The 11,364-nt window shown below is 40.4% G+C and overlaps 1 protein-coding gene and 2 long non-coding RNA genes across 7 annotated transcripts in view; 1 reads left to right on the top strand and 2 right to left on the bottom strand.

Annotated features, from left to right (window-relative positions):
- The first annotated feature begins 600 nt into the window (after positions 1-600).
- mamdc2b (MAM domain containing 2b) overlaps positions 601-11,364 on the top strand; it is a 54,203-nt gene continuing 43,439 nt past the window's right edge. For 2 of the 3 annotated variants that reach the window (XM_073914521.1, XM_073914498.1), the window contains exons 1-3: positions 601-765; positions 2,597-2,999; positions 3,775-3,862. The gene's annotated coding sequence lies outside the window, so the exon portion shown is untranslated. Of the gene's footprint in view, positions 766-2,596; positions 3,000-3,774; positions 3,863-11,364 lie in introns of those variants that run through there. The other variant, XM_073914520.1, reaches the window with a different exon arrangement.
- LOC110440066 (uncharacterized) lies at positions 6,823-8,615 on the bottom strand. 3 transcript variants are annotated; one of them, XR_012386178.1, is made up of 4 exons: positions 8,369-8,615; positions 8,165-8,217; positions 7,655-7,867; positions 6,823-7,022 (listed from the first exon to the last, which is right to left on the bottom strand). It is a non-coding gene; the product is annotated as an uncharacterized lncRNA (long non-coding RNA). The 3 variants fall into 3 exon arrangements; XR_012386179.1 differs by having other exon boundaries at positions 7,753-7,867; positions 8,369-8,506; XR_012386177.1 differs by having other exon boundaries at positions 7,655-7,689; positions 8,369-8,506.
- LOC141376326 (uncharacterized) lies at positions 9,155-11,109 on the bottom strand. Its single transcript, XR_012386181.1, has 6 exons — positions 10,630-11,109; positions 10,403-10,520; positions 10,151-10,299; positions 9,821-9,913; positions 9,398-9,436; positions 9,155-9,286 (listed from the first exon to the last, which is right to left on the bottom strand). It is a non-coding gene; the product is annotated as an uncharacterized lncRNA (long non-coding RNA).

Raw genomic sequence — 11,364 nt, 5'->3', positions numbered from 1 at the left:
TGACCATATTTATTTAAAAATGCATTTATTACTAAACAATAATTTAAAAAAAATTACAGAAAATAATTAAAGAACAAATTCTGGACATTTTGGCCGTCGTTTGAACCACCTGAACAGCCCCTGCCTGCTTAGTGCACCTACAATTATTAGTTCTGGTTAAAATGCGTCAAAAAAGACAAAATATGATACAATAAACTTGTTTTAATTAAAAAGCTCTTGTTATAAAATTAAATAACTATATACAGTATGACCAAATATTTTCAAGAGGCCAATCAGCTTTCAGTAAAATTTCCTTGCGTCATCACCTTTATTAGTAGGAGAGAAATCTTTACATTTATCCAAAGTCTCGCAGAAATTCAAGTGAATAAAGTTTTTAAAACAACAGCAAACAAACGAGCTCATCTATAAATGTACCATAATGAAGAAGTGGACGATGATGATATTATTCTCCATTCGTGAAATCTACAGGCAACATAAACTGCTTTCAGAACAATTATTGGTTTATTTTCTGAGGATCATATTTATTATTATTTACGCTAAATATGAGATTATTGTCGATTTTTAAAGCAGGGCATTAGGAAAGGTCATGTGACTGACGTCACTTCTTGCGGAAATGTAAGACCCGTTGAGAGACGACTGAATAAGTGCTTGTAAACACAATCAAACTCATCGCAATCTGTTGGTTGAGAGACGGGGCGACTTTGTAGAATATTTCTGTGCGGATCCTGAGATTTCTGAAGCTGTTCGAGGATTTCTGAGATTAGAGCTGCGTCCCAAATCGCATACTTATGCACTATTCTACGCCATTTTGTAGTATAAATAGTGTAAGTAGTAGCTGCGTCCCAAATCGCATACTTATGCACTATTCTACGCCATTTTGTAGTATAAATAGTGTAAGTAGTGTGTTCACACTGAAAACTCTAAAAATCATAAGTGCACTTTAATTACCCGGATGATGCACTCATTCAGCCGCTAAAATGAAGTGTGTAATGATGGACACTTCACGCACTCAACGACCGCAGGTTTGCTTACGTAGCGGAAAAGGCGGAGCTATCGGACGCACATGTTGAATAACTTTATTTATTTTAAATGGTGAGAACAAAATTCTTCTACGAGAGTGATTATAGCGCTTCCCGATGGTGAATGCGGCAATACTCACGGCAGGTTTTATTTGATAATTCAGTCGTTTATTTCACTGATTTGGCAACCGTCAAACGTCATCAGGGAAACGGTTTGAATTTCCGCTTAGTAGAAAAAACATTAGTGTGCCATTTGGGACGCCACTACATACATATACTACCCTGTTGAGTGTGTAAGTGCATAAGTACATAGTGCATGAGTGCATAGTGTATAGTGTGCCATTTGGGACGCAGCTAGTGTGTTCACACTGAAAAATCTTAAAATAATAAGTGCACTTTAATTACCCGGGTGATGCACTCATTCAGCCGCTAAAATGAAGTGTGTAACCGTACGTTCACACCGAAAGCGGCGAGAGCGTCCAAGGTCGCTCTGGCCGCCCTGGCGACAACGCTGTCTGCCTTCAGCTCCGGCGGCGAGAGCGTCAAAACTCGCTACATTGATCTCATATTTAAAGGAGCCGTTGCAGCATATCAGTTACATTCCTGCATAAGGCATGTTTTTAGCGTGAAAATGTTGCGCACTTTTTTATCAAATTCATATAACAATGGAAGATCAAGTTGCGTGTGGTGTGGCTTTGCTCTATTTATCCAATATGTGTCCGTATGTCTGAAATATCCTGAAGCAGCAATACTGTTTTGTACTGTCACATCGCGTGAGATTCCCGCTTTTTAAAGATAAATTTATATAACATTAATGAACATCAGTAACTCGCCAGTGACTTATTTAATGTATGTTCCTGTAAGAAAACATTGTAAATAATTGGAAATCCGGCGACCGCAATTATCAAACCCTTGGGAACAACTGTGGTCGGAACCAAAGTTCACAGGTCTGTGTTCCCTGAACTGCTATCAAGCAGTGGACGTCTTCATTCTGATTGCTTGCCGCCGAAACGCGTCATAGCTCATTACCATAAAGTTGACTTCATTTCAACTCTCCTCGACGCTCACGCCGGCGAAGACGCGCCGCGCTGCTCCTCGCCGCTTATCGTCGCCTATCGCCGCCGGCTCTCATTGAAAATGAATGACTTCCGGCTACTTTGACGCTCTCGCCGCTTTCGGTGTGAATGTACGGTAATGATGGACACTTCACGCACTCAACGACCGCAGGTTTGCTTACGTAGCGGAAGGGGCGGAGCTATCGGACGCACATGTTGGATAACTTTATTTATTTTGGATGGAGAAAGCAAATTTCTCCTACGAGAGTGATTATATCGCCTCCCGATGGTGAATGCGGCAATACTCACGATAGGTATTATTTGATAATTCGGTCGTTTATTTCAATGATTTGGCAACCGTCAAACGTCATCAGGGAAACGGTTTGAATTTCCGTTTAGTAAAAAAACATTAGTGTGCCATTTGGGACACCACTACATACATGTACTATCCTGTTGAGTGTGTAAGTGCATAAGTACATAGTGCATGAGTGCATAGTGTATAGTGTGCCATTTGGGACGCAGCTTATGTCTATTTCACAAAATGGCGATCGAGACCGGAAGTAGGGAAAACTTTGTTCCGGTAGAAGCAAAGTGCAATGGCGGAGGCTCAAAGTAACCAATCTTACAGCGTACCTTTTTGTACTAATTCCAAAACGAAACAGCCATATTTGTCATTTCATTGCTTTCCCAGTAATGAAACTATTCAGAGGTGTTGGATTTGGGCTATTTGGAGAGATGAGGGGTGGAATTTACTGTGAGGAAGGGCAGCACTTTTGTGTGTGCTATGCACTTCACGGAGCATGAAGTTCACGTCCATCCACAGTCCGGTCGCAAATTTCTTACACCACAGGCTGTGCCTTCAAGGTTTTCATGGAACAACTGGAGAGAGGTTAAATCACGCCAGACGAGGACTGCAAAAAGCACAGTCTGTTATGAGCAGGGGAAAAACACCACTGTCAAGAGTGATATCACAGTAATTAATTATTAGTTAAACAGAAAGTATATTGCATTATATTTAGTAATATGAAATTACTAGCATAGTTATGTCGTGGAGCATTGGTATTGTGTTGCATAAACGTTACTTTACTATTTTAGTAATTTCCCGTTTAAATGCATAACTTACCATTAGTACATTTAAACCCACTTATAACATTTTCATCAGTTCTGATTTAAACTACCTGAACCACCCATTTCAAGCAGTTTAATTAAAGGGATAGTTCAGGATTAAAATTGTCATTACATACTCATGCCCAGTTTTTCCACAAAGGCAATTTTGTTAGAATGTCAGTAATTCATTAATTATAGTAGTAAATCGGTTTTAATGTCTATTTGTTTACTGAAATTCTTCAAAATACCCAAATCTTCTGTAGTGTTCAGACAAATAAATAAATAAATAAATAAATAAATACAGGCTTGGAAAAACCTGTGGGTGGGTGAATTATGACATAATTGCCAAATTGGGGGGGGGGGGGGGGACTGATAAGGGATAGCAAAGATATTTAAAGTCGAAAACAAATGTACAATAATTGAATTGAAAAGTACAATAATTGAATTAAGAATTTACAGTCATGTTGTAAATTGTAAAACTGCACAAAACTGTAATGATAAAATACCAATTTTTTCGCCTTTATGAGAAATGTTCTCCAATAATACATTTTCATGTTTAACGTTTACCATATGCACTTTTTTTTTTTAATTAGGTGCTCTTGATAAGGCACTGGAAAAAATAAAGGAGCTGGAGGAACTGGTGGCAAGCCTTAATACCTCAGGAGCCCTGCTAGATACATGGTGCGTGTCTGATGTTGACTTTCATGAGGTTTCCAAACAAAAACATCTTTTTTGTTTTTTGGAGATCTATTGAGCCATCAGCATCCCATATTGTGTTCTGGTCCAAAGCTAAGAGGGTTGTAATTTCAACTGCAGAGAAAGAGGTTGTGATGCCAAGCCCCAAGTGCAAGTTGCAACTCGTTGATGAGTTTTTCATGTTTTGCCTGCGTGTTGCTGTTGTTCTTAGAGAGAGAGTTTTGGCTGGAATATTTAAACTTAGTACTTCTACAGTGAGTCGCGTTGTAATCCCGGTTGGAAGAGGTGTGCCTGAGCGCGGTACACTTGGGCTTTGGCGCGGTACACTTGTGTGTGAGCGCGAAACGCGCCAAAGCTCGAAACCTAAAGCGAGACGTGACTTTTTAAGGGACTGTTTGATATGGATTTATTAATCATTCTTACTGTTCAGTGATCGCAAACTGCTGTAGTTTATTAAAGACGCAAACTCCTCACAGCACCACAGCTGCGCGCCTTCAGCAGACCTCCTCATTCCTGCAGCACGAGAGCTTTGATTGTTTATGAGCGCCAAAAGTGGCGGATCTGTTCGGTAAAATATCTGACTGTGTGTCCCCGCATCCCTAAGGACTGTTTGGCGAAATATTTGACTGCATGTCACTGCATAACAAACGACTGAAAGGATATAACTAGAGAAATCTCCACTGTGCTGCTGAGTGAGAGCGTATGGCAAGCCGTTTTAACATTTAAACCATGTTCTGACTATCCATAAATATATTTAGAGATATAATTATATGTTTTGACAAGTCATTATTATAATTCGACTTGTCAGAATGACAATTGGAGATATCTGCAATTACAATTGTACTAGTACGAAATCAGATTGGAGATATCTGCAAATATATTATGACTAGTCATATTCCTCCATTGACTTCCATTGAAAAATATTTGCAGATATCTCTAAATGAGTTTTGACTCGCCAAAAATCCAATTCAAGATATCTATAACTGTAATTCGACTATTAGTAAATTAATTAGAGATATCTTCAAATATATTTGTAAATATCTCTAAATATTACGAATTAAAGACATCTCCAAATGTATGACTAGTAAAAACTCAGTTAGAGATATCTCTAATTACAATTGTGACTAGTCAAAACTCATTTAGAGATATCTGCAAATATTTTTCAATGGAAGTCAATAGAGGAATATGACTAGTCATAATATATTTGCAGATATCTCTAATCTGATTTCGTACTAGTACAATTGCAATTGTAGATATCTCTAATTGTTATTCTGACTAGTCGAATTATAATTATGACTAGTCAAAATATAATTAGAGATATCTCTAAATATATTTATGGAGTCAGAACAAAGATTTAAATGCTAAAAAGGCTTGCCATAGAGAGCGATTCTGAACAGCGCAGCAGCGATGACGTAAGCGTGCCGAGGCCCGATATGGTGTGAGCGCGGGCCGTCGGGGGAGACGGGAGGGGGGACAAGCGTGCTTTGGCCCGGTTCGAGGCAACTGTACCTAGTGTGAGTACGGCCTAACACCTCCTCCTGCTTACCAGCCAATAACATCAGCCACCAGCACCTCTAACACCTCCTCCTGCTTACCAGCCAATAACATCGGCCACCAGCACCTCTAACACCTCCTCCTGCTCACCAGCCAATAACATCGGCCACCAGCACCTCTAACACCTCCTCCTGCTTACCAGCCAATAACATCGGCCACCAGCACCTCTAACACCTCCTCCTGCTTACCAGCCAATAACATCGGCCACCAGCACCTCTAACACCTCCTCCTGCTCACCAGCCAATAACATCAGCCACCAGCACCTCTAACACCTCCTCCTGCTCACCAGCCAATAACATCGACCACCAGCACCTCCAACACCTACTTACCAGCGAGTAACATCGGCCACCAGCACCTCCAACAACTCCTCCTGCTCACCAGCCAGTAACATCGGCCACTAGCCACCTCCTCCTGCTCACCAGCAAATAACATCGGCCACCAGCACCTCCAAAACCTCTAAAACTACATTTCCAACATGCAGTGACCACCCGCAAAAGGCTATTGTATATATTTTTTAAAGCGCTTCTGAAGTGGTTACGAATTATTAGAAATTAAAAATCAAAGTTAATTTGTCTTTCTAGTCTGTACACTTTCATTTTATTAAGTAGAGAATAGAAAATAAATATTTTAAATTAATGTAATGTGATGCTATGATTTACATGTTTCCGATTGGCTACTTCTACTTCATACTTAATGAGGGGGAGGGGCTTGCTGCTCAAACAATACACAGACTCTGACGTGAAGCAGCAGCAGCTCCGTGTTTCCTGTGTTTTTATTAACATTATTGTCCCTCATCAGGTATGAAATATTGAAATCGTTATCAAAATGTGTTGAGTATATGTTAGAGATATAAAAGCAACAAGTGTCATCTATTAAATTAACCTGATAGTGCATATTAATATATATGAGTTCGTATTAACTGTATATATATACGCTCTGCACTGTAATTCCAACGGTAACATGATGATATGATGATTTAAATGCCAACTGTAGAAACGGTCAAGTAAATGTATATTATATGTATCAACATAATAACTAACAAAGGGAATATTGTTAAAAAAGTAATTATAAAGTCACAAAGTGCTATTATTTCCCATAGTTGGTTACAATGTATATATAAAGAGAGATAGATGATAGATGTGTAGGTCGTTTATAAGCCTTTATGTGTGTGTGTTATAGAATAATTAAACTGTGAATAGTTTATTTAGGAAGAATCATATAATTACTTTATAGTAATTTATAACAGTAATGTGCAGGGAATATGTATGTGATTATTTTGTGATATGTGTATATATATAATATCTGTGAAGATGTTTACATATGTTGTTGTACAATGTGAAAGTATACTTTTAAGTGCATTCATTTAAAAAAACAATACACAGACTCTGACGTGAAGCAGCAGCAGCTCCGTGTTTCCTGTGTTTTTATTAACATTATTGTCCCTCATCAGGCGGTGAGGGCGCTACATTTTGGAGGCACCGCTGGGATGGATGCAGTGTGGGTCGGCTTCGAGTGATGACAGTTGTCCTTCAGTGCCATTCATCTTCTTACTCAGCCTAGGAGATCAGTGAAGTGAGGGTGTCCACGGTCCCTGTTGTGTTCGGACAAAAGTGCATTCAATCTGAGATCAACTTACAGTATCAGGATTGCTGCAAGATTCCAGCCAGCTACGGACATTGCACACATACATTGCACTGCACATTTCCAAAGACTGAGCAACCTATGGATTCCTTAGAGGACTTGAAGCTTGAGGTTATAGGAGCATTATATGCTCTCTCAAAAGGAAACCTTCTTGAATTATGTCACTTTCTGGAAGTTAAGTGTGAAAATGCTGTCAACAAAAGTCGTTCAGCACTCATTTCTTTGATTGTAAAACACATTGAGAGAGAGACATTAGAAGAGCTTGAAGATGCTGGTATGTCAGAGCTTTTGTGCTTAAAAGATAAAATTTGTGAAATTCAGTTTGGAAACAGTGATCCAGAAAAACAAACACCTCACACATCAATAAGAGGGGCCTTAGACCAGGTAGCAGAAAATGTAGAGCAAGAAAGACTGCAAAAAGAAATTGACACATTAAAGGTAGCCCTGCAAAAGCTAATTGAACAAAAACAAGGAGCAGGTGATTACACGTACCATAACACTAGCAATCAACAACGCACAACCAAATCACAAAACCCTCTTGCATCCCACAATGTGAACACACAACAAGAAACAAGTACCTACCTAAATCAAGTGCCCTCTCGACCAGTTTTGTTTCCCTGGAATAGAGAATTTAAAATTTCAGGACAGATCGGTGAGCATGGACAGAAAGACAAACTGACTTTTTCAAGTTTGGCTCATCAAATTGAGCATGGACTGAGCAGAGGGGTTTCGGAACTTGAAATAGTGGATGCTGTAATCAGAGCGATAGCACCAGGCATGCAACTGCGTAGCTATCTGGAAGGAAAACCAAATCTAACCTTGCCCATTTTGAGACGAATTCTCCGAGCACATTATCAGGAAAGAGGTGCAACAGAACTGTACAAGCAGCTAACATCAGAAGTTCAGAGTAGTAAGGAGAATCCACAAAGTTTTATTGTTCGGTGTCTTGATTTGAGACAAAAGATTCTGTTTGCTTCCCAGGAGGCAGAATCTACTTTGAAATATGATCCAAATCTTGTTCAGAGTATTTTTCTCCACACTGTCCTGACCGGCTTACAAAATGATAGTATTAGAAGTGACCTGCAACCTTACCTCACAAGAAATGAGGTGAGCGATGAACTTCTATTGGACAAGGTCAATGTTGCCTGTGCAAATGAAACAGAGCGTCAAAACAAGAAAAAGTATCTATCCCAACATCATCTCACTAAAGTAAATCCTGTACAAGTTAATGAAGTCGCTATTGAAAAAAAAGGAAAGACACAGTGTCACAGAAATACAGAGAAAGTTGAACCTGACCTTTTGAGTGAGTTAAAAGGAATGCGGTCTGACATGGCAATGTTGAAGGATCTCAGTGTAGAGGTGGCTCAAATTAAAGAATCCATACGACAGCCTCAGGTCATGCCCACACAGTCCTCCACCCATTTAAGGGATACCATATACATGCAACCTCCCCAGTCTACATACCACACTGCACGTTATCTGCAGCCTTATGACAGGCGAAGGGGAGCATATCAGCGACAACATTGGCTCCCTCCACAACAATACCACCCTCCTCCAACCCATCTAAGGAAATGTGTGGCATGTCAGCAGAGCGGATTAGATGTGCACTGTACTCACTGTTATAGATGTGGGAGTAGCGACCATTTTCTGGCAGGTTGCAGAGTGCGAAATCCAATGATGTACAGAGACCAGTCGTTAAACGACACCGGGTCACGACCGCGGGACAGGGAGTGACCAGTGAAACATTGGAGTCCCCACAAAGCTGTGCACACTGTGGTGTAGTGAATCCTGACTTAAATTTGCAACAATGTTCTGCCTGTAAGCAAACACTTTATTGCTCCAAAGCCTGTCAATGTCATCACTGGACAAAACATAAGAATCAATGCAAACAAGTTTCCAACCGTGATATGAATTCTGCCATGATTGAAAAGAAAACAAATGCAAAAGAATCTATTTGTGCTGATTTTGTTGGAAAGCAGTGTATTGTACCATGTTACATTCAAGGCCAGCTTGTTGATGCATTATGGGATACGGGATCACAAGTGTGCATAGTGGATGAACTGTGGAAAAATGAGTACTTGCCTAACATGAGGTTAAGGGATGTGACAGAGGTAATCGATGCACCTGAAAGTCTCCGTCTTGTGGCAGCAAATGGACAGGATATTCCTTACATGGGATGGGTGGAAGTGACTTTTGGTTTAACAGTAACTGCAACTGAAACAAAAGAACTTGTCATACCTGTGCTGGTGATGGAGGGCAGGCAGCTTTGTCGTCCTATTATTGGATTTAATGTGATTGAGCGAATTCTAAATGACAATAAATTACCTCGGCCAGTCACAAAGGAATTTCTGAGAACAGTTCTCCCTAGTGTGGAAAGAGAGAAAGTACATGCTTTTATTAATCAAATCCACGAAGAAACCCCATGTGAATACCTTGTTAAAACAACAAAGGAAAATATTCAGGTGCCAAAACACACATCTGTACAAATAAAATGCAGGGTACAATCTCGTCGACAAAAAAAAGACACATTGCTTCTCTTTGAGCCTGATGTTAACCCACAATGGACAGAGGGGTTGGAGTTCTGTGAAACAGTAGTGACCCTACAGAAGCACATGTCCCCACACATCATCATCAGTGTACAAAACCCCACAGATCACGACTTAATGCTAATGGGCAAGACAGTTATAGGAACAGTACAGCCAGTACAGTCTGTGTATCCAACAGCTGCGTTTGACAATAATGACTTACCATCATTGAGAATAAATGAAATAAAAATTGAAGCTGGCCACACCCCTGACAACACATGGGTTCCACCTGTAAACTTAAGTCATCTTAATGAGTCTGAAAAACAAATTGTTCAACAAATGTTAAAAGAGGAAGCGGCATCATTTTCCAAATCCGAAACTGACATAGGCTGCATTGAAAAGCTGCAACTGTCCATCTCTTTGAAAGACACTACTCCAGTAGCACGTACTTACCAGTCAGTGCCTAAACCGCTCTACCAGGAAATGAAAGACTACTTGCATGATCTCATTGCACAAAAATGGATACAGAAATCAAATTCATCATATGCCTCACCTGTAGTGTGTGTCAGGAAAAAGGATGGCACCTTACGCTTGTGTATTGATTATAGAGAGTTGAACAGAAAAACACATCCTGATAGGCAGCCCATTCCCCGGGTACAAGATATAATGGACAGTCTGGGAGGGAACTCCTGGTTTTCACTCCTTGACCAAGGAAAAGCATACCATCAGGGTTTCATGGCCAAGGAAAGCAGACCACTAACTGCTTTTGTTACACCATGGGGTTTATATGAGTGGATTCGGGTACCTTTCGGCCTGATGAATGCTCCTTCAGTGTTCCAACGCTGCATGGAGGAATGCCTGGAAGAGCTGAGAGACAATATCTGTGTTCCTTATCTGGATGATACCTTGGTTTTTAGCAAAACCTTTGAAAAACATGTAGAGGATGTGAGAAAGGTCTTGCAAAGATTAAGAGAGTATGGAATAAAGTTAAAACCTATCAAATGTGAGTTGTTTAAGCGTGAAGTGCGGTACCTCGGGAGAATTGTGTCTGAGGAAGGAAGTAAAATGGATCCGGCTGACACAGCTGCCGTGGAAAGCCTGAAAGAGAAAAGACCTACCACAGTTGGACAACTGAGATCTGTCATGGGCCTGCTCAGTTACTATAGGCAATATATAAAGAACTTTTCAAAGATCGCAGGACCTTTGTATGACCTACTGAAACAAACAGAAACTAACAGAGAGGATTACAAAGAGAAAAGTCATCAAAAGTGGAAAGAAAAGAGTAGGGGATTGTCCTCCAAAACACAAATTATATGGACAGACAAACATCAAGAGATACTAGAGAGACTGATTGACTGTTTGGTTGAGCCACCTGTCCTTGCATTTCCTGATTTCTCACAGCCATTCATACTGCACACTGATGCATCAAATCAGGGACTTGGGGCTGTTTTATATCAAAAACAAAATGGAAAATTAAGAGTCATCGCTTATGGGTCTCGAACTTTGACAGCCGCAGAAAAGAAGTACCACCTCCACTCAGGCAAGCTGGAGTGTTATGTATTTGTGTTTTTTGTGCTCTGTTTTCTTTGTGTTTTTTCCCTCCCTCTCTCTCTCTCGCTCTGTTCTCCCGTATCTGCTCTCATGTATTCTCAGGTTCTGTTCATTGGTCCATTCAGCTGTCAGTCATTCCTCCCCGGTTACGTCACTCTTACGTCACATCCAATGAGCAAAGACCACCCGTCTTAAAAGCGCGCGCCAGACCACTCG

Source organism: Danio rerio, chromosome 10 (genome assembly GCF_049306965.1).
Source record: "Danio rerio strain Tuebingen ecotype United States chromosome 10, GRCz12tu, whole genome shotgun sequence".
In the NCBI taxonomy this organism is placed as follows: Eukaryota; Metazoa; Chordata; class Actinopteri; order Cypriniformes; family Danionidae; genus Danio; species Danio rerio.
This window is presented reverse-complemented; position numbering and strand designations above follow the sequence as displayed.